Below are 22263 nucleotides of genomic sequence, written 5' to 3'. Positions count from 1 at the left end.
GAATTTGAGAGTTGGGGCGTTATGAGTGGGCGGTGAGAAAAGAGCAGAATTATAATCAGAGAGAGGGGGGGGGGGGGGGGGGGGGGGAGAAAAGATCTAAAATGACGAAGCCAGATTCCTGGAGGGTTTTATTGTCATTTCAGCCACACCAAAAATCCATCGCTCTCGTCTTCTCCACCCCATTCAAACAACCCCAACCAAACTTTGCTGGACGCAGAAACTCCCAAGGGACTTCCAATTCCTTACGGATCTGGGACGGGGCGGGGGGAAGACAGAGAAAGGGAGAAAAGGGGGGAGAGAGGAAAAAACCCATCAAAATGCTACCAAGCGTTAAGTATTTCACAATAAACTCTCAGTCAATTTGGACCGTGGCTTCTCTTCCAAACCCAGCTGAATAAAATGCCAGAAGCCAAACACACACCGCGCAGGTTGGCAACAGATCTAAAAAATAATAAAAAAAATTCTCCCCCGGTCCCCCACCAAATTTAAAAGCGATTAATTCCTAATCAACCCCAGAGAACCCTAATTACAAACACAACCGGTCGCCAAGATCTAAAATAAAACCACACGCCCTCCCCACGCACCGAGGGATCCTGCAGTCACTGGGAGAGCGGATGATTCCTCGCTTATCCCCAGTTCATGCAAATAGCAATCCAGATATCCCACCAAATTCGCTTTTAGATGCAGAGACTAGAATCGGACCCGCGCTCGGTTTCTTTCGTCAATTTCACTGCCTCTGATCAGGCGGGAAAGTTGGGCGTAAAAGGGTTAGGGGAAAATAAATATAACATAAAAAACAAGGCAGCGTTTAAATCCGCTAGGGTTTTGCGGAGTTTATCCGTCTCCGAGTCGTCCTTCCCTTTATGGAAGGACCTATCTCCGCGTCTCTGTCACACACGCGACTATCTGCCAATACTTCTGTGCGTGTGTTGTTTAGTCTGAATCGGAATATTTCCCTTCGTTTTCTCTTCTCGCTTCGATTTCTAGCCGGCCAGCGGACCTCCCTGACCATTTTGTTTAAAGTGATTTTATTTTGAAGGGGGGGGGGGGGTCAAGATGTACCAAACTATGTAAATTGGAAAAGAAACGCGTCCAGAAGAGGCAAAAGTGGGGTGGGGTGTGGGGGGGAACAATGGGAGCAGAGCTAAATAGAGAGAGATCATTTAAAAGAAATGTACCGTACCTTGTGAAAGGCAATGTCTTTTCTCTTCTGTCTCAGCCTTGGGGAAGGATGGTCTACAGTGTAGCTGCTGTTTTGTGTCTTTTAAAAGCTAGATTATTAATCACACGCACATTTCACAAGATTTTCTCTCCTCTCTCCCCCCCCCCCCCTCTTTTTGTGTATGTGTGTCTGCGTATGACTTGCAGGCTCATAAAAGTCAAGATCTGAAATGAGATGGAGACAGATTCCACCTTTTGAGTTTTCCTCTGTCTCCTCTTCCCCCTCCTTGGAGAGAAGCAAGGGGTTTTTTTGTGGGGGGGGGGGGGGGGGGGGGGGGGGGGGAGGGGGGGGGGGACACAACACCCACAAACTTTTAAAGTGAAAAAATGGCCCTTTTGCTTGTCCGGCCCCCCCCCCCCCCAGTCCCCTCCCCCTCGAAGATGGTCCCGGGGAGGATCACGTGGAGAGCGGCTGAACTCTGACAGTGGAATTCATTGACAATGTGGCCATGGAGACACTTTCCTTATAAGGCCCAACATTCCAAGTAGGGGAGGGGGCTGGGGCTGGAACCAGCCCTTGCAACGCGGCGCGGCCCTCCCTCAATCAACGTTGCGGAGGGCCCTGATTGGGGCAGCCCCCGGGAGGCGGGGTGGGGGTGGGTGGGCGTGGCTTGCCCTGGTCAGTGGGTGCAAAGTCAGCGAGGGGAGCGATTTAAAAGGGGGTGGAGACGCCGTGGGTTGGGGCCACGCCTCCTGCTGTCACTTTTGGTCCCGCTTGCAAAAGGGGCTGGGAGGTCTGGCACATGGTGGGGAGAGGAAAGTGACACAGGGAAATCTGCTTGTGGCGGTGACTTAATAAACGCCCCTGGAGCGAAGTGCCACTTTGGATGGCTCACGTCTCATAAGGTTGCCTAATTCGAATGAGTCAAAACTGGCTTTGCTCCCTGTTACAGCTCTGGTTTAACCCGAAGAGTGGGATCGGAGAAGTTAGAGAGGCAGAGGGCTGTCCCCCTGCCTGCAAATGCAAGATCTGTAGCATGCCAGTAGGTGCCACAGGACCCTCTGTTGCTTTTTACAGATTCAGACTAACACGGCTACTCCTCTGATACCAGTAGATCAGTTATTCCACTGACCGATTAGTGAATTTTTTGAAGAGGTAAAGCACTGGATGGGATGATGATGCTTCCATAGATGCCAGGGTGATATATATGTATAGACTTCTTGCATCTGAAGAAGTGAGGTTTTTTACCTACAAAAGCTTATGCCCAAATAAATCTGTTAGTCTTTAAGGACTCCCTGTTGTTTTTTTTTCAGGGTGATATAGGTAGTCCTGAAAATAGATAACTTAGTTCAGGTATTATTAATCATTTATATATTGTGCACATGCAGCGCCCTATTGGTGCTACACTTGTTTTTTTTTTACAGCCAAATAAAATAGACACAAGCTCTTCACTGAGTGTGCAATCTAGCACAGTGGTTTTCAACCTTTTTTTCATTTGCTGGCTGCCTAAAAAATTTCAAATGGCGGTGCAGATCCCTTTGGAAATCGTAGACATAGTCTGCGGACCCCAGGGGTCTGCAGACCACAGGTTGAAAAGCCTCCGTTCTAAGGTAAGGACAACCTTTTGCTGAATCCTTAGACATAGTCTGCGGACCCCCAGGGGTCCATGGACTACAGGTTGAAAACCACTGATCTACCACAATGGTGTTACTATACGCATAATACTAGTTTCGCTTTAGCTAGAGCAGGGTTGTTTCAAAGATTTAAAAGATAAAACTCCTGATGTGTTTACTTACATTAATATTTCTAGCCTGCACTTATCTATGTTTGTAAAGAGCAGACTAAATATATAGCCCAATAGAAATGATTTTAATTGTTTTTAAATAGATTACAAAAATAGTTTAGCTGGGGTAGTCATATAACTCCCACTGTTGCAGAATGGGTTGATAATATAATATAATTCATTATAATTAATATAAATTTCAATTACTTAAACCTTATCTTTTTGTTTATATTTTTAGATTTTTGACAAATTAAATTAAAAGAGAGAACTGAAAAGGACCAAAACAGTAATGTAAGGATGAGATTAAAAAAGCAAACCGACTGATGGGAAAACACCTTTTCTCAATAGGAGGTAATGCTATATTACTTGAACGATTTGTTACTTTGATTTAAAAAACAGATTTAACACTCAAAACAGAAAGAACAACTGGCAAGATAAAATACCTGAATGAAAAACAGCTAATGTTTGCGCCACGTTTTGAAACGGTAAAGCGCTATCTAAGTGCTAAATATTTTTAAATAAGGAAACGAACTCACATGAATTAATCATAAAGTTCCGACAAAGGCTGACCACATGCTTAAAAAAAATAATAATAATAAGGTGACCTATTGTTAAGCTGATGGGAATACATCTGCACAGAGCTGTCAAGATGTGACAATTTGAAGGAGTGAAAAAAAAAATCCAAGTGAGATTTTTTAAGTGTCTAATTGAAGCTACACATTACACGCGGGCACACACATCCTTCCTTCTTGAACGATCCTTAAAAATGTGCGTTAAAACACATCCAGAAGTATGGGGGGGGTCTCCCTTCCCAGATGAGCCATCGGGAGGAAAAATGGGGTTTCTTGCCCAGGAAGAAATGTTACTTTGTTAACAGAGTTGTCCCAGGTACCACCTCCAAAATCACATGCTCTCACTGCCTAACCTGGCCTACCCGTTCCCCAGAAAATGAGTGGGGCATGGGGATCGTTATTTTAAAATAAAGATTCCCGGGAGAATGGTTGACTGTAAGCCGACCAAGTGCTAGTCTCATCAGCATGCAGCTCCAGCGCTGTGCCGTGAAAGGTAGAACTGAGTGGGGGGAGAGGAGGTTGTGAAATTAAAACTCCACAGAAACAGGAGACTAAAAGGAAGATAAAAGGAGAGAGTGAAAGAAACCGACGGCTTCTCAACCAAACCGGGGAGGATGGCAAAGGCATGGCGGCGACATAAACCCGCTCGGCTCTTTGTCTGCCAGAGCTGAGGACCTCCTTCCTACAAACGGTGCCGTGGTGCCTTTCCTTAAATAGAGATTCCTACATTCCAGATCACCCTTTGGCAAAGGAATGAATGAGCAGGGTCACATCCTGATCCCTTTGCCACGGGTGCTGAATTTGTGCCATTCTCTGTGCTCTGTGTGGCCCACTGTCTTGCTTTCCATGTATTTCCCTTCCCTCCTGTAAGAAAAGAGACTGCCATGAGTGGTGAATTTAACTGGGGCACATATAGGTAGCTATGCCCTCTTGAGGCTGGCTATACAGTGGTTACAGGATATAGCATTGATCATACTCATCCTTTACCTTGTGCCCCCTTTGTTGGAGCTGCTTGTCATCTCTTGCTTTGTATTGTTATGGCAGGCGTCACCAGGTGGTGCTGTTACAAAGAGTCTTTGTCTTAGCATGCAAGCATCATACAGTCTTACAAGAAATGCTGCATTGTTGTTAGCGTTGTGATGTAGTTTTTGGTGGGGGAGTTTTGGCAAGCAACAAGAGAGTTGATTCTCTGTCTCTCTCTCTCCCCTAATGTATTTAACTGGGGTTAATTCTTGAGTCAGAATTGCTGCCTGGGAGCCTGGAGCTGCTAGTTGGACTGAGATTCCTATAAGGGGCTTGCTTGCATGCTGTTTGTGACCACCTCTGTTCCAGGACTGGTGTAAATAAAACAAATCACACCAAGAAAATACCCAGACTTTGTATCACTAATTTCTCCTCCAGTAAGAAACCAACCTGCCAGGCCCCAACATCTGCTTCCCTTTCATATAAGGGGGACAATATTTTAGATCAGAGCAGGGATGGCCAAACTCCCATTGACTTCCCTGGGGCAGGATTTCACCCATAGATTTTTAAGGGCAGAAGGGATCATCTAGCCCAGTGGTACTCAGACCTCAGTGGTATGACCTACCAAGTATTATTATTTTATCAACTACAATTGGTTAATAATACAGTAAATGCATCCTGACTGGTTAATGACTTCGATTGGTTACTAATTAAATCCCGCAGGAGATGCATGAAAGAGCCACTTGCAACTCGCGAGTCCGAGTATCAGTGATCTAGCCTGACCCCCTGCATAACATACAGGCCATCTCTTGCATCTTGCTTTGCAGCAACTGGCATCGGCCACTGTCAGAGACAGGCCACTGGGCTAGACAGTCTGATGCTGTTTAATTTTTATAATACTGATACCAGATGCCATGGTGATGGGCACATTAGAGGTTTTTTCCTTATGGTCCAAAAAATGTTACAGTCCTCAATAGTGTTGCCACAGTGTAACTGTGCCATTCTGGTAGTATTATTTGATACACACACCCAGCTGAGACTGTCTTTCTTACGAGATTGCTGTTAGGTCAGCGGAAGAAGATGCAAACAGTTTACACTCTTGTAAGGAGGTCTCTGCTCTCTGTCACACCTGTTCACTGGATTCTTTCAATTCCATGCTGACCTTCAGGAGACATCCCTTCCCTTTCCTGCCTGTCAGCAGAGAGTAGCTGCAGGCTCCTCACAGCTCAGGTGTCTTGGATGAACTCGTCAAACCGGCATAGCCTGTGACACTGGGGGGCTTGGAGAATGCACCTCTGGGCCCGTGCTACAGAATGCAACACGCAGCTCGGAAACCACTGGCTGGAAATCCTTTGCGGAGCAAATCTTTGCCCTATAGAGAGTCTTTGGTCCGAGGAGCTCAAAGCACTTGCATCAATCAGTGAAGATCCCCACTGCCCTTTGGAGTTTTAGAAATAAAGTGACTTTCTCAAGGCCATGCAGCATGTGTGAGACCCGGTAATATGCCCTAGGAATTTCAGCTGCCAGCCCCTCGCGCACAGCCCACCCTCCCTCACTAGCAGCAGGAATAGAACCTAAGACTCCAGTCACTAGACCCATGCTCTGTGCCAGAAACAGGGATAGAACCCAGGAGTCCTGACTCCTTGTCCTCCCCCCCGCCAGCTGTAATCACTAGTCCACACTCCCTGACCCATTCTGCATGACATGTTCTTTGTATTTTTCACCCCCCACTTGCATGAAAATAGGGTCTTTGTTGCTTGGAGATTCAACCTATTCCCCGTCTGAGGTCATAATCCTCTGACATCACTTCCGTCTTCATGGAAATCAAATGATGCATCAGAGGAGAGAGGGAGGAGTAGCAGGAATGAAGCAATGAAGAAGAGGCCCTGCGTTTGTGTGTCTGTTAGGAAAAGCGGAGGAAAGACAAACCATTAAGGGGTCTGAGATTGCAGTGGTACAAATGACTACACAAAGGCAATGGAGTGTCAGGTCAAACCTGGGAGCCAATAGAAGCTTTGCTAATCCCAATGGCTCAAAAAACGTGAGTCGGGCTCCAAAAAAAATCCAGAGATTGGCTTAAAAATCATGCGATTTTACCCAACTAATAATAAATGTTGGGTTCTCTTTTTTTGCCCCCCTTTTTTAATTTAATAATTTGAGTCATGCTCGCTATATGTTTTCAGGCTTCCCTTCACAATCGCGAGTGCTAGAAACTCACTTTAAAAAAAAAAAAAAGATTCCCGTGTAATGACATGAATCCGGGAGCTGGGGCTTTAAGAAAAGCACCAAATGTCGCAAGGCTCGTGAAAAGATCTTGAGAGTTGGCAACACTGCAGCAGGATGGATTCTCAAGTGCGTCATCCAGAGTTCTCTATCAGCTCTTTTGACTAGTCTGGCCTTACTGAAACGCTGTCACTTTAACTTAGAGCTGGAATGGAGTTTTCCAGAGAGCTCGCGTCTCACCTTACATTTTTCAACTGTAAATCACCATCTGGGGCTCTAATTTTGGTCGAGCACCAGGATGCAATGCGCTTGTGCTCCCAGGTCACAGGAAATCTAAAGTGCTCACCTATTAAACTAGCCACATTCCATGTGGTGGGAAAAGGAACTCTGGTTTTGCAGTCCAGCAAACATATCTATATATCATACACATGTGTCTACATAGATATATTTAGCTCTGCTCAGGATTGCTTCAATGTCTTGATTGCATCGTTAAGTGGCCGATAATTATACTTGTTGTGTCCATAGTTACCAGAAACTCTTTAAATCAAGACACTGAGAGCCTGATTCATCATTGCCTGGCACCTCGTGCTGTCATCGACACCCGTATGAAATGAGGGCAAATCAGAAAGGTGGCATTTTACACTTGCCTGGCGCTGATGTAAATAAGAGGGCAAGGGGCAGGACATTGGAGGATCAGGCCCCGGAGACTCAGCAATGAGGTGCGTAACTCTGAGCTTTGTCTGCCCTGCGCCAGCACGTATACAACACTGATGAAATTCCCAAAGTCTGCCGCAGTTCAGTGTAAAAATGGAAACAATGGAGTCTCCGTGTGTCTGTGTGGGGTGGGGGTTCTGATTGTTCCACTGGTTTGGTGTGACATCAAGAGGCAATATCCCCATGACATGAACTTAGAACAATTAAATTCACAAACTGATCCATTTCTTTCTTTCTTTTCTTTTTGATTCTGGTCAGTTTCAATTTCTGGCTTTCCTCAAGATTCTGTTGAGTCTGGATTCCCAGGAAGGCACAAATCCAAGCTATGGTCCCCATCCTGTGATCAGATCCATGCCTTCCTTCACTTAAGAGGGGTTCTCTGTATGAATCCGATTGCAGGGTCGGGCTCAGAACTGTTTCCAATCCCTTTTTTCCCCTCCTTTCCAAGAAAATCTCAGGAAACCACTTTTATTCCCATTTCAAAACTTTAAAACAAACAAACCATACATCTGAGGCTTAATCTTCTCAGGCCAGATCCTCATCTGGTGTCAATCAGCAAGGTTCTCCACTGATGGAGTTATACTGATTTACATGAGCTGAGGGTCTGGCCTTGGAGAGCCCCTTTAAGAATGTAAGGGACTCGTTCAAACTCAGCAGCCAGTGATGTCTTTAAGATACGCACACACATCTCCAGGATCCTTTTAAGCTATGTGTGGTTGGTCAAAGGAGACAGTAAATAAGCTGTTTCCTATAATTGCTCATAAAACCGTTCACTTGAAATTTCATTATTCATTCCCTGCAGGGCCAGAGGGCCACCAGCTCCATAAATTTGCTTTGGGTTCCCTTTTAGGAAAAATTCATTACCTTTTACCTCAAGATGGAGTGAAATCCTTGTATTGAGGTCAGAACTTCCAAGGGCCGTTGGGTGATTTATAAAGTCGAGGGGGGAGGGTGGTCTCAGCTTTCAGGATGATTCACTCCCTCAGGTGTGACTTCAGCTTTGAATTAGGTTGGAGGAGGAGGAACTTACTTCGAGATTTTAAAAACCTGATTTTTCCAGCCAGCCTTTTAACTTCGCTTGGTTATTTGTATTCCCCCCACCCCCTCCTTTCTAAGAACCAGATTTTCCAAAGAGCCTCAGGCTACATTTTCAAGTGTCCAGAACCCACAAGTGGAGCCAGATATTCCCAAGAGCTAAACACCCCATGAGCTGAAAATCCAGCCACTTATTCTGATGCCTGAGCTCTTTAGAAAATCACACCCCGATTTTGAGTGCTGAACCTGTTTGTAAATCTGACCTCCTAATGCCTTGATTTGGGACAGTGCTTAAGCATGTACTTAAGCCTATCCCTGTTTAGGACAGCAGTTAGTAGGCATCCTTCAGTCTCGAGAGACCATGAGTATGGACCCCGGAGAGGTAAAGATTTACTCAGTTGGTTTTATGGTGGCCGCGGCCCTGGCTGAAGAGACTCACTGGAGAGAGACAGTCTCTGCAGCATCTATCACATTTAAAGGTGATGTTTCGACCCTTTGGGCTCTGCTTTCTATAGGGCCGCCTGGGGGGGCGCAAATGGGGCAATTTGCCCCAGGCCCCCACGAGAGTTTTTCGGGGCCCCTGGTGCAGGGTCCTTCACTCGCTCCAGGGGCCCCGGAAAACTCTCGCGGGGCCCGAGCCTCCGGAGCTTCTTCCGCTCCTGGTCTTCGGCGGCAATTCAGCGGCAGGGGGTCCTTCCGCTCCGGGACCTGCCTCCTAAGTGCCCCGAAGACCTGCGGCGGGGGGTCCTTCCGCTCTGGGACCTGCCGCCGAATGCCCCGAAGACCCGCAGTGGGGGGTCCTTCTGCCCCGGGACCTGCCGCCGAAGTGCCGAGTCTTCGGCAGCAGGGACCCCCGCCACCGAAGACCCCAGGCCCCCTGAATCTTCTGGGCGGCCCTGGCTTTCTGTGACCTCTTTTCTCCTCTGCTAAACTGGACGGCTTCCTCTCATAACTCCGGAGACCTTTGTTAAGCTCTTGGTTCCAAAGGCTGCGCTCAAAATGGGAAACGACTGCCTCGGAAGGAGTACTGCGGAAAGGGATCTGGGGGTCGTAGTGGACCAAAGCTAAATATGAGTCAACAGTGTAATGCTGTTGCAAAAAAAGCGAACATCACTCTGGGATGTATTAGCAGGAGTGTTGTAAGCAAGACACGAGAAATAATTCTATTCCGCTCCACTCTGCGCTGATTAGGCCTCAGCGGGACTATTGTATCCAGTTCTGGGTGCCCCATTTCAGGAAAGATGTGGACAAATTGGAGAAAGTCCAGAGAAGAGCAGCAAAAATGATTAAAGGTCTAGAAAACGTGACCTGTAAGGAAATATTGAAAAAAAATTAGTCTGGAGAAGAGAAGACTGAGAGGGGACATGATAACAGTTTTCAAGTACATAAAAGATTGTTACAAGGAGGAGGGAGAAAATTTGTTCTTCTTAACCTCTGAGGATAGGACAAGAAGCAATGGGCTTAAATTGCAGCAAGGGAGGTTTAGGTTGGACATTAGGAAAAACTTCCTGTCTGGGTGGTTAAGCACTGGAATAAATTGCCTAGGGAGGTTGTGGAATCTCCATCATTGGAGATTTTTAAGAGCAGGTTAGACAAACTCCTGTCAGGGATGGTCTAGATAATACTTAGTCCTGCCATGAATGCAGGGGACTGGACTAGATGATCTCTCGAGGTCCCTTCCAGTCCTATGATCCGATGATCTTCTCAGTTGTCCACATCCAGGTCCATTTCTTCAAGGTCTCACTTACATGCATCCTTGAAACACAATTTTGGGCATCCTTTGGGTCTTTATCCAGATGCCAAGTCGCCATAGAGGATGTCCTTTTGAATGCACCCATCGTTCATTCAGTATACATGCCCAAGTCTCTGTTTGAGGAGCGTTTGCATGCTGGCTATGCTGGCCCGCTTGCAGTTAAGCACGTGACTTCAATGGGAAGTCAGAATATGCTTAAAGTTAAACCTGCACTTAAATTTGTCCCAAAGATGGATGCCGTCCAGAATCAGGGCCCTAAATAAGGGCTGTGTTTTCAAAGCTCCCAGCACCTCCCTCTGTGACAGCAATGGGCAGATTTTCTCAAGAGCACAGCTCTTTGGAAAACCTCCCCACTTATTTAAGGGCCTAAAAGGGAGATGGTCTCTTTCAAAGCCTGGGCCCAATTGTGGGGACCGCGCCTGTTCAAAAAATTGGTTACAATATATTGATATTTTTGAAGTGATTCCTCCCCCGCGCACACATGCAATATAATTTGCCAGGAGGGGAAAAAATAGAACTAAGGATTCCCTTTTAATTAGGATTAGAGAAGGCAACGCTGTGAGCTCATCCCAGGTTGGTTTAACGCCCCAATCCTGCAAACGCTTGCACGCCTAAGGAACTCGATGCTCTTCACAAGCAGCATCAGGGCCTTCTGGTGGACAGCGTCTTTCACCCTCAGGTGTCACAAGGTTAAATAATGCAGAGAGAGAGAAATTAAGACACAGGCTGTCTGTGGAGAATCCTGGAAGTAGAGACACACAGGCGGGCAGCTCCGGACAGCAAAGGCTACAGAGGAGAAGGCTCTCATTCCCTCGGTGGTGAGATCATGAAGGAGAAGACTAGAAGGTAACAACGGCTATGTAGTGACCATCCAAGCCAGGGCAACAGGCCCAGTTCCTCAATGGTCTTTAGGCTCCCAACTTCCATGGGACCTGTAGTGAATCTGTCTGGTGATTGTTTGCTCATGCTGTTATAACTGACAAACACTTACAGGCTTGCTCAACTTCATACACGTGAATCCTCCTGTGCAAGTCAACGTGTGTAAAGTTAAATGCGTGTTTGTCCAGAGTCCTGGTCTGGTGAATTTGCAATGAACTGTTGCCATGCAATTAGTAGTATTATGGTAGTGCCTAGGGGCTCCACTGAGACTGAGGACTCCATTGTGCTAGGTGCGGTACTGACATAAAATAATCATCATCATAATTAATAAATAAGTATCTAGCTCTTATAGAGTGATGTCCATTAGTCGATTTCAAAGCGGTCCCTGTCCTGAAGAGTTAACAGTCTAAACAGCCAAGACAAAGGAAGAATTGTTATCCCCCTTTAACAGATGGGGAACTTGTACGTAGTGAGATTAAGCGATTTCCCCATGGTCACACAGTTGGTCAGTGGCAGAGTTGGGACTAGCATGCAGAATTCCCAAGTCTCAGTCCAGTGCACTATAAACACTGCTGCCTCAATTGGTCCCCTGAAGTTTTTAATCAAAAGGAAATGCTGCCTCCTTGCAGGTGGAAATCTGTTATTTTCTCTCTATCACTAAGGCATCTGTCACTATGGTTTTAGGTGCCAAGAATCGCTGTATCTTTACCAAGAAAAGAGGATTTTACATTCTGCCTTCCTAAATTTCCTCCCACAGAATTTTCAAATGGACATGGTATGTTTCACTCTTGTCCTAAGATGTTGCTGTGCACTGTTATAAATCTTCAGCAATCCACCCCAGAGGTGGCTGCATTGCAGCCAGGTGAAAAGATCCCATTGCCATGTTGCTGTATGTCATTAAACAGCTGCAACATTCCACCCTACAGGTGGCTGCATTTCAGCAGCAGGCAAAGGGATCCCAGCAGAGCATTGCTGTGTACTGTTATACAGCTGCTGCGTCCCACCCCAGAGGTGGCTGCACCTCAGCAGCGGGCAAAAGACTCACAGTTCAGCTTTGCGCCGTTAATCAGTTACTGCTCTTCATTCTAGGGGAGGCTGCATTTCCATAGTGGGTAAAGAGATCCCTATATGCCTATGAAATTAGAGATGCAAGATGTATTTTTGTTTTTTTCAGTATTTCAAAGGAATGCATGCGATTTTAGCAGCCGCTCTGCTCACGGATTATACCCGCATTTATCAAGAAGCATGTGTATTTGCCACTGGGGTGGCACACACTAATCTCTTACCGCTGCCTTGCCAAGCAGAGGGAAAGTGTAGCCGCGAACAGGGACGCTCCATTTAAAAAGCAATTGTGCGACTAATCTTGCTCCATTATTTCTGACAGGGAATCGTCACCATATCATATCTTAGAGCAACAGAGAACTATTTGCACATCTCATTCCCATAATGGATGGGGAGAGAACGCGATTGCAAGGGCTGATAGGCGTGATGCAGGCAGCCAAATGGGAAAATAAAACGGATGCAGGGCGCGAGGAAGATGGGGCGTTCGCTGCCCAGAGAGGCTGTAGCCGAGTTGGGGAAAATACAGATTGTGGGTAGCACAGACGGACGAAGCAGCAGGGATGTGGGACTGGGGGCTAAACCTTTGGACTAGTTTAGGGGGGATGGTGCTGGTGGGTGGATACGGAAGCAGTCCATCACAGGCATTTGAAATTTCAATACATTCATCCCAGTATTTCCTAGGCCAGGGGTTCTCAAACTGGGGGTCGGGACCCCTCCGGGGGTCGCGAGGTTATTACATGGGGAGGTCGTGAGCTGCAGCCTCCACCCCAAACCCTGTTTTGCCTCCAGCATTTATAATGGTGTTAAATATATAAAAATGTGTTTTTAATGGATAAGGGGGGGTCGCACTGACAGGCTTGCGATGTGAAAGGGGTCACCAGGACAAACGTTTGAGAACCTGTGTCTTAGGCACTGGTTCCGGTGTAGTCTGAGTAACTGAAGAGTCCATTCCGTCTGACAACTGCTTGCATGTGCTTTTCTAGCCCGGCGTCCCAGGTCCCATCCCTGCAGACAGCCCCACCGGGGGTTGTTACAAATGAGGCTTCACTTCCTGTCCTAAAATCTTGCCTAGCACAGCTGTTCAATCAGGCGGGTATGGCTGCACTGCCTTTGGAGAGGTGACCGCAGCTCGGGGAGGCATACCTGGGCTAGCTTTAATCTAGCTAGCACGGCTAAAAATAGCAGCAAAGACATGGCAGCCCGGATCCTGGCGTGAGCCTGCAGTGTGAGTGTGTATCCAGGTCTTAGGGGTGGCCCCGTTGCTATTTTTAGCTGGGCTAGTGCGGGTCTGCCTAGCCAGGCTGCAGGCATGCCTCCAGCTGCAAAGACGTCCCCTGCTGCATTTGAGCTGAGAGGTGGCTGCATTGCTGGGGTGGGTGAAGTGATCTTTTTCTGCAGGGCAGCCCGCGTTCTGCCCGCCTGGAGTGTTGTCTGAGTGTAAGCTGGTTGGCCAACCCTCTTAGCCAAGACATTAAATAACACTCCCAACGGTAACGGAATTTCAGCCCCTTTTCTTTAGGGTTGAGTTTTATTTCTCCAAATCAGATTGCTAGATAGGTACGGCGACACTGCGAGTGATGGGTTGGTGGGTTGATAAATAGATCTACCTCCCTCACTCCATCTGAACTCAGGCTGCCCGTTATAACTCTCAGCAGGCCTGGTTCTGAGTCACATGCTCCCATCACATGACCCCCTGGACTCATTCCCATCACCTAGGGAGGTGGGCTACACCTGGCACAGGTGAGACTGAGCCCCAACCCTCCTAAAGGGCCTGCGCACCGTGACACTGACCCTGCAGGCCACCTGGAACAATGGCTCAGAGAGGGGTGGACCACCAGGTTTGTTTTATTTGGGCTACAGCATCTCACACCCGCTGGGGAGCGGGTCCAGTAGGTCTGACTGGTTTTATTGTTATGGGTCTTCCAATCGTCCGCTTGTGCAGGGCCCCGTGCGCGCGTGCGTGCGGCGGGAGAGAATCTCTGCCCCAAGGAGCTCACCATCAAAAGAGGCCCGGCAGACAGCCGATGGGGAGGGCGGGGGGTACCTTGCCCAAGCGGAGGAGTGGTCAAGAAGCAATGTCTCTTGAGTCCCCGTCTAACGTCCTAGATGCCACGGCATGTGATGTGCTGGAAAAGCTGCCCTCCCCGTCTACTCCTGCCGACGCCGTCTGGAGTCGAGGGCTTGAAGTGCCCTCCCAAGATAGGGCCCGCTGTTGTTTTTGGCGAGCGCTTGGGCCCGCTGTGTAGCCACAGAACGAAGAGCTAGCTCCCCCCCCCTCCTCGCCCCCCCACTGCTAACATGGGCAGGCCTCCTCACTGCAGTGGGTGATACGGAGGCCTGTCTCCCTTGGAGCTGGGCTGGGACCTCCCAAATTCATATCACCCAGGAGCAGCTTCCAGTCCCAGACCAACGCGGGTCATGGGGTGACACTGTTTGTACACCCGGAACCCGTCCCGTCCTCCCTGATCCTCATTCCAATTCCTCCGCCGTCTCCACCGCCGCCCGACCGCGACGCGGGCAGAGACAAAACGCTTCCAGCCTCCTGGTCCCGAACGGGCCTCTCGGGATGGAGCCCATCCTCCTCCGGAACCAGCCATAAATAGAAACCCACACAGCACATTCCCACCTGAACCGGGCTGCCGGACGCGCAGCGTGATGGATGGCATTAAAAAACACGCTGTGTTTTTAAAGGCCGGAAGAGCGTTGGTGGGGGATCGGGGGTGGGGGCAGACCCCGTTTTCAACCGGCCGCGCTGGGTGACCCGCAGAACGACCAAGCCCCCGATGGAATGAAAACAATCCCTTGGCTCCCTCCCGATAAAGGGGGCCGGTGCATGACAGCAGCAGCTGCCTCAGCCCTGAGCAATGGAAGACAGGGTCGGTGTCACGGCTGGGTCAGGCCCAGGCAGAAGAATGAAATCCAGCTGTAATTTACGACCCGGGCTGACACCTCGAGTTAACACTTGGCCGGAGCTGACGGAGGGAAGGGAAGTTTTCCGGGACCCCAAGGAACCAGCTGAACCCAGAGGGCAGAACTAGCGAAGCGTATACAGGCACGGGGGGAGCGGGGTGGGGGAAGAGTTAAAGAGACAGGATTATCTTCAATAGCGCCTGTTTAAGGAGCCCCCCAAAACTCAGATTCAGCCCCCCTAGGAGTTCAGGATAGTTCTGATCCGGGATTGTCGAGTCAGCCTGTTATAAGGCGCTGCAAGGTTTAGATGGAGGAAACTGAGGCACAGAGAGAAGTGACATGCCCTGGACATCTGGTGAGTCAGTGGCGGAGCTAAGAAGGAACCCCAGATCACTTCACTGGAAATCCTGTGTCATATCCACTCAACCATGTTGCCAATGGTAAAGCCCTTTAAAACACACTGTCTTAATGAGCGAGGATCATCACAATCAGACAGGGTGGGGGACAGTCCAAGGGTGCTGCCTGTCCTGGGAACAGGAATCACGGTCCGCCTGGGACAGGAGGTGGTTAGTAAAAGAAATCAACCACAAACAGGCTTCCACGCAGTTCAAGTCCCACCTTGGGTCTCTGTTGTTAACCAGGGACCACGCCCTACCTGGAACCCTCGACAACCCACAGAGACCTCTAGAGGCTGAACAGCGTCCTGCACATAAACAGATCAGGAAGCCAAGGAGCAGTGAGTGGGTGGGATCCAGACACCAAAGTGCCCCATGGGACAGGGAAAGGTGCTCATGGTAGCTGCTTCACAGCCGGTCCTGAGGAGCCCAGCACTGAGTCTGATTCCTTGGGCTGGCCTGGAAGATCAAGCATTTTGGAGTGGATGGGTGAGCCCGTCCTGGCGGAGTGGGAGGGAGCGTGGTGGAGAAGGTGCCCAGCAGCCATCCGGCCACGCTGCTCTATTTAGCTCGCGAGCGTGAGCCCAGCTAGTACCAGCCTGTCTCCTGGCAGGTGGAAGCCTCGCTCCCAGCTGCAGCGTAGAATTACCCTCTGGGGACGTCCATGTTGCAAAAAAGACGCTTCAAAGTAAGGCTCAGAGCCTACGTCAGCTGACTCGGGCTTGTGCTATGGGGCTAAAAGTAGCGCGTGGACCTTTGGGCTCACGCTGGAGCCTGGGGTCTGAGACCGACCCAGACTCTGAGGTTCGCTGACGCGGTTTGGGGTTTTTTTTGCAGTGTAGACATATCCTGCGTGTCTTGGTTCGTCACCTGTGAAATGGTGGTGGTGGGAGGGGGGAAATGGAAATTTTGGGGGTATCTCTACACTGCAAGCGTGGGTGATGTTGCACAAGTAGGAGTACCCATGTGGGCTTTAATCCAGCTTGCACGGGTTCCAGGAGCAATGTAGACGTGGAAGCGCCGGCTAGCAGCCTGAATGTGTTCCCAAGATCCCTGGACTTGTTCTCCGGTGGCCAGCCCCTGCCGCCACGTCTACACTGGTCTTGTAACCCGGGCTAACTAGATTTAAAGCTACCCCACCCGGTAGGCCTGCCCATGCTACAATCACACCTTTCCTTGCAGAGCAGACGGACCCCACGGGGGAGCCACTGTCTCCCGCTCTGTGTCTGTGCAGCCCCTGGCACAAAGGGGCCCTGATCTCAGCCACTCTCATGCCAATGGAGCTGTCCCTGGGACCCTGATGTTTAGGTAGATTCAAGCCCCGTTTAGCCTTAACTTCACCCCCACCCCGGTGGCCTCTCCCACTCTACAGCCATCTGCCAAAGATGCTGGCGCCCGGAGCAGGGCTGGGACTCAGACTTCCCAGGGCTCGGCGTCCCCGCTGGGCTAACCTCTCCAGACCCCTCTCCGCGGGAGCAGCAGGAGGGAGGGGCTGTTGATCCCAGAAAAGTGCCAAAACAAACAAGAGGCGGAGTGGGGACTCTGGTGGCCAGGGAGCGAGGACGCAAGGTCAGCGCAGGAACAGATCAATCCCACCCGGTGACGCCGGCCCAGGCAATATTTTTAACCTCATAATTAACTCCCTGGCTGACAAGGAAACAGGAGGGTCGTGTGTCAGCGCCGGCTTAGCAAGTGGCGCTCACCCTTTCACGCTGCTGATGCGGCGACGGCAAAGAGAAACTGTCCTTTCTCCCAGCTCCGGCCCTCCGGGCTCATTAGCAACAAGCCGTGCGGTGGGCAGGCAGAGTTGCAGGAGAGAGATCTTTGCTCGGCCAGCAGAGAGGCCGGCGTTACATGCAGAGAGGCCTGGGATGTTTGCCCGAGAGCAGTCCGGCCACTGGCTTCCATTCCTTACCACCGAACTAGACCCCCACTTCCTGGAGCCTTCATACGATACCCCTTGTATCCCCCAGCCACATCAGACCCCCACGCTGCTCTGCCAGCTGCTTAGGACGCAGAGCACGTGGCCTGCTGGCTAATCCCGGCCTTTTCCGTTTCTCCGGGTGTGTCTACACTGCAAGCAGGAGGTGTGGTGGCACCCGATCTAGCTGGCAGCATAGCCCTGGCAGGCAGCCGCTCCAGTGAGTACCCAGGGTCCTGGGTGGGGTTGTACTACGCCATGGAGGCTCGCCCATGCTGCCGTGGCTTCGCGGCTCTCATCCCTCAAGCTAGCTTTGATCTGAATCACATCCTCTCTTCTTGCCTGGCCTCTTCTCCGCCCTCATGGGGTCTCTCTCGTTCCCGGCCTGGCTACCCCAGTCACGGAAGGGGCTGTTGGCCACCACACAGCTTGAACTGATTGGCGAGTAGAGCGGGCCAGGAACCGGATTTTCCATTTCACGGGAAAGGCTGCAATTTCGAACGGCGTCCCATTTAGAAATGGAACGATTCCGGGATGAGGGAACTAGCTCTGGGTTAGATCTCAGGAAGCAGTTTCTAAGGCTCGTTAAGCACTGGAATAGACGTCCTAGGGAGGTTGCGGCATTGGAGGTTTTTAAGACCAAGTTAGACAAACACCTGTTAGGGATAGTCGAGGTATTCTTGGTCCAGCCTCAACACAAGGGGGTGGAGTAAACTCCCGTTGAGATTCCTTCCTGTCCATTTCTATGAAAATCACAAAATGTCAGAATTATCCAGGACGTGACATTCCAAGAGAAAGTGTTGATTTGGTTCCGATTCTGGCCTTTTAAATCTGTCTAAAATGGGCGGTGGTTTTCTTTGGTTTTGTTTTTTTAGAATCGATGAATTTCATTTCAAAGGGAAAATCGAAAGGGTCCTTCCAGGAAAATGTCGAAACGGGAAGGTTTGATGTTATCAAAATGGGGCGGGGGGGTTTCAAGATGCAACTTTGCGGCCACCAACGCTTTTTCCAACAGTTTCGGTTTCAATAAAAACTGCATTTGCCATTGAAAAAAAAGTCTTGACGAAAAATTTCTGACCAGCCGGGCAGTTTCTCAGATACACTGGAAAAGGAGTGGGCCATCATCTGCCCAAATTATCCATCTAACCTCACTGCCCCTCTGTGCTATTGGAAACCACTGAGTGGTCTCTAGACCCCTGCGGCCCTCCACCCCCAGAACAGGTGAAGCCAGAGCCATGCTGAGCGACTGGACATCAGGGTTGAGTTATTCAGCAACAGGTGGTTTGGTCATTGGCCGAGCTTGGGAAAATTCCCAGGGCCTCCTCCTGACCCCACCCCAGCCCCATCGCTCAGATTTCTGCGCTGAGGGGACAAGGGAAAAGTGCCTGGCTGCAGCCCATTACCCCCAGGGGGATAACAAAGGGTTAAGGGTTGAATGAACGACAGGAAAATAGACCCTGAATATTGGGCAAAACTTGCTGGTGGACCCGCATACAGGCAGGGGTAGGACTTTTAAACCAGATCCCTGGGGACTGGACTGTAGGGAAACTGACTAGCCAGGGCTCAGTCTTCTGTGATGCTGTTATTTCCCTTTTAACTCAATGGGCCCTGACCCCATCTGGCATAAATCAGCGTCACTCCATTGGAGTCCCTGGGGGCCCTCTTCCCTGTGCTCCAGGCTGGACGCCTTTCCACGGGGGATGGGAGCTCCCTACGGTTAATCTGCCTCCAAGCTAGCAACCACCCCACGGGTGACCCAGCCTGAATGCTGCATGCACGTGTCCTGGGTTCGAGTCACTCCAACTCCCTGCTTCTCCGTTTGGATCTGATTTCTCAGCCCTGCAGCTGTTTTGCCTCTACGGGGATGTCTACACTGCAGCTGGGGAGTGCTTCCCAGCCAGACTAGACAGACGTGCGCTAGTGCACTAAATACAGCAGTGTGGACACGGGTACAGACCCAGTCCCAAGTACAGGCCTATGCCGCAACCTAAGGTTTGTCTACTCCTGTGGTGTGTGTGGACCCGGGCTCTGACACATGTCCTACCATCCACACACAAAGCCCTCTGAGACATGCCTGCACCCTGTCTACACAAGAGCTGGCTGGCTCGTCCAGGGGTACAGGTACAAACCCAGCCTGCTTACTTTGCAGTGACGACGTAGCTAAAGCTCATGTTTGGAGAGTCCTCCAATGCTGTCCCACAATTCCTGGGGCCTGTGTCTTCCCTTCCGGCCCTTCTGCCTCCCAATGTCCCACTTGCCGCCCTGAACTCGTCGGTTTCACCGACGCCGGTGTGGGCGATTCCTCCTGGTAGCTGCGCGTGCCGGGGTTCCTTGTAGCTCAGCCGCCTTTCCCCCCAGCCCGGCACATGATCCCATCCTCCCGCAGAATAACCCTCCTTGTTGTCAGAAACGAAACAAGGGGCTCCCTTGTCTTCCCCGCTCGCCTCCCTTCCCTCTCCCCCCCTCCCCAGCAAAGGTCGCAACCCCCGGTGCCCTTTGCATGACATGCTCGGTCATGCCTTCTGTGCATTCCACAGCCCTGCATTCCAGCTGCCCCAGGGAGGCAGAGCCCCACGGCCTGTTCACCTCCCCCCTCGGCTGAGGGTTTTGTTTTTTTTCTCTGAGCTCAGCAACACCTGAAGACACCAGAGAAGGAGAAATACCTGCTCTGCTTCCCACATGGCAGCACATCCCTGCAGCATCAGTGTCCAGCCCCATAAGCAGCCCTTCCGATGCTGCACCAGGCTGCCAGAGCCTGATGGCTAGAAAGTCTGTAGATAAAAAAAACAAACAGCTAAATTGAGAGGCAGTGTTGCCTAGTGGGTAGTGCACTCGCTTAGGAATCGGGACATTTAGGTTCCAGTCCCATCTGTGCTGTGTCACCTAAGCAAGTTGCTTCTCCTCTTCCCTATGCATCTGTTTCTTCTCCCAGTGTGCAGGCTCGCGATGGCCTCTCTTCACATAGTTTGTGAGCCATCTAGTGGCGCTTGCTGAGTTCTAGCCTTGGAGAAGAGGCCAGAGAAATCAGCCCGAGCAGTAGTACGCATGTAGTTAAGGCCCGCTCGCGTGTGTTTCGTAAGCACAACGCGTGGGTTTCTTTGTATTGTTTTGGTTGCATAAAGGGCAAAAGGCACAATGCCATCCTTGTCTGGTTTAGGCTGGCGCTGTTCGAAGGAAACCCCAGGAGTTGGTTGCTGAAGGCTCTTTGAAAAGCCAGGCATTAGATTGTCTCTGACGATGAGCGTGTGCAGCTCCGAGCGCGATGGGGGCCTTGCTCTCAGCTGTGGCCTCTCGGAATGACAGGAATAGAAATCAGTAATGATGGATTGCTGTGGCCCTGCATGGCGCTAGCAGGACACCTTTCCCCAGCCAAGGCTGAGTCTCGCTACATACAGAATTGGCGCTCACCAAAAAATAGGCACCATGAGAGATAAGGAGCAGAGCCTTAAATCAGTGGGATAAAGGAGCTGGTGAAAGTGAGAGCAGCTTTCAAGACACTGCAAATGCTCTCCAGGATAGTATTTAAAAAAAGCAGGGGGACAACAAGTTTCTGCTCTCAGCCGCCCCCACGGGTGTAAATTCAGATTCTGCTCTCAGCCCCAGTGGTGTAGTTATTTACATCACTGGGGATTGGGTGTAAAATGAGGCACAACTTGTGCAATGGAGAATCTGCATCATTTCGAGGGCAAGGAAAGAGACAGCAGAAAGAGGCAACACTGCCAGGAGGAGTGAAATAAACGACAGCAGCGTAAAAGGGACGATCGATTTCAGACTGGGTTTGCGGTTGTGGTGGATTGAGGACCACATTGGGATTGCAAGGTATTGCTTTAATACTGGGAGGCTTTGCTGCTTGGGTTGCAGACTGGGGGGCTCTGTAGCAAAGCGTGAGAGCAGAGTCAATTTGGAAAGAGCCAGCCTTAAATCAAGATGGGGTGAGATGAGGCGCTCTGTGTTAGGGAGCAGCCTGTTTTCTCTCTCTCTGTTTTTGGGTTCTTGTGTATTATCATTCTGAATTCTAAGAAATAATATTGTGTTATTCATTCCAGCAACAGAATCTATCTTTTTATCCAACTTCTTTGTGTGTATGGGGTGAACTTTACAGTGGTGTTGCCCTCTGACATGATGTTATCACAGGTCTTGAGATTTTGAAGGCCCCCAACTGCTGGAGTCCTGTTATTATGTGAGAATTTCAGCTTTCTTTTTTTTTTAAGTATATTTCTAGCCCTTGTGGCTATAGAGACGTTAGAAAACATGACCCATAAAACCTCTAGGAGCTGAAGACAAATATACAGGACCCTATATTTGCTCAATTTTAATGAGTTTTGGGGCAGCTTGTGACAGTTTTGAAAATATCCTGCAATATCCTGGATGAACCTTACTGAATTAAATTAAATCTTGTTGAATTAAGTTCATTACCTTTGGAGTCCACTGTATTGATGATTTTGGAACACGTGGGGTTGGCAGATCAAGGCACTGAGTACATTTTGTCGTGAGTCGCAGGGTCATATTCAGGCGGCTGCCGGGCACCTGTGAGAACGTCGAGGGCTCCCGAAGCGTTCATGAATATTAGCCGCCTGGATGGCTTATAGTGCAGAAAATGTCATTTGCTGCTCATTAGTCCCCAATTTTAAAATGGTTCAGTTGTCCAATGAGGGAGCAGAAACAGCGCCAGGTGATTTTGGTGACCAATTGCACATCAGGAATGAGCAAATAATAAAAAGTCGGGAGAATGCTTTGGGAGCATCTCATAGGCTGAGAAAGATTGGTTCAACCCAATTAGAAATTCTATCTATCTATCCCCATCCACTCCCTCTTTCTATCTACATCCACCCCATCTATCTATCTATCTATCTATCTATCTATCTATCTATCTATCTATCTATCTATCTAT

The 22263-nt window shown here is 49.7% G+C and overlaps 1 protein-coding gene across 1 annotated transcript in view; it reads right to left on the bottom strand.

Annotated features, from left to right (window-relative positions):
- Window positions 1-1455, bottom strand: part of LOC117869794 (nuclear receptor subfamily 2 group F member 5) — a 38734-nt gene extending 37279 nt beyond the window's left edge. Inside the window, exon 1 of the mRNA XM_034756895.1 lies at window positions 1184-1455. The gene's annotated coding sequence lies outside the window, so the exon portion shown is untranslated. The remainder of the gene's footprint in view (window positions 1-1183) is intronic.
- Window positions 1456-22263: the final 20808 nt, after the last annotated feature.

Source organism: Trachemys scripta, chromosome 24 (assembly GCF_013100865.1).
Source record: "Trachemys scripta elegans isolate TJP31775 chromosome 24, CAS_Tse_1.0, whole genome shotgun sequence".
Taxonomy (NCBI): domain Eukaryota; kingdom Metazoa; phylum Chordata; order Testudines; family Emydidae; genus Trachemys; species Trachemys scripta.
This window is presented reverse-complemented; position numbering and strand designations above follow the sequence as displayed.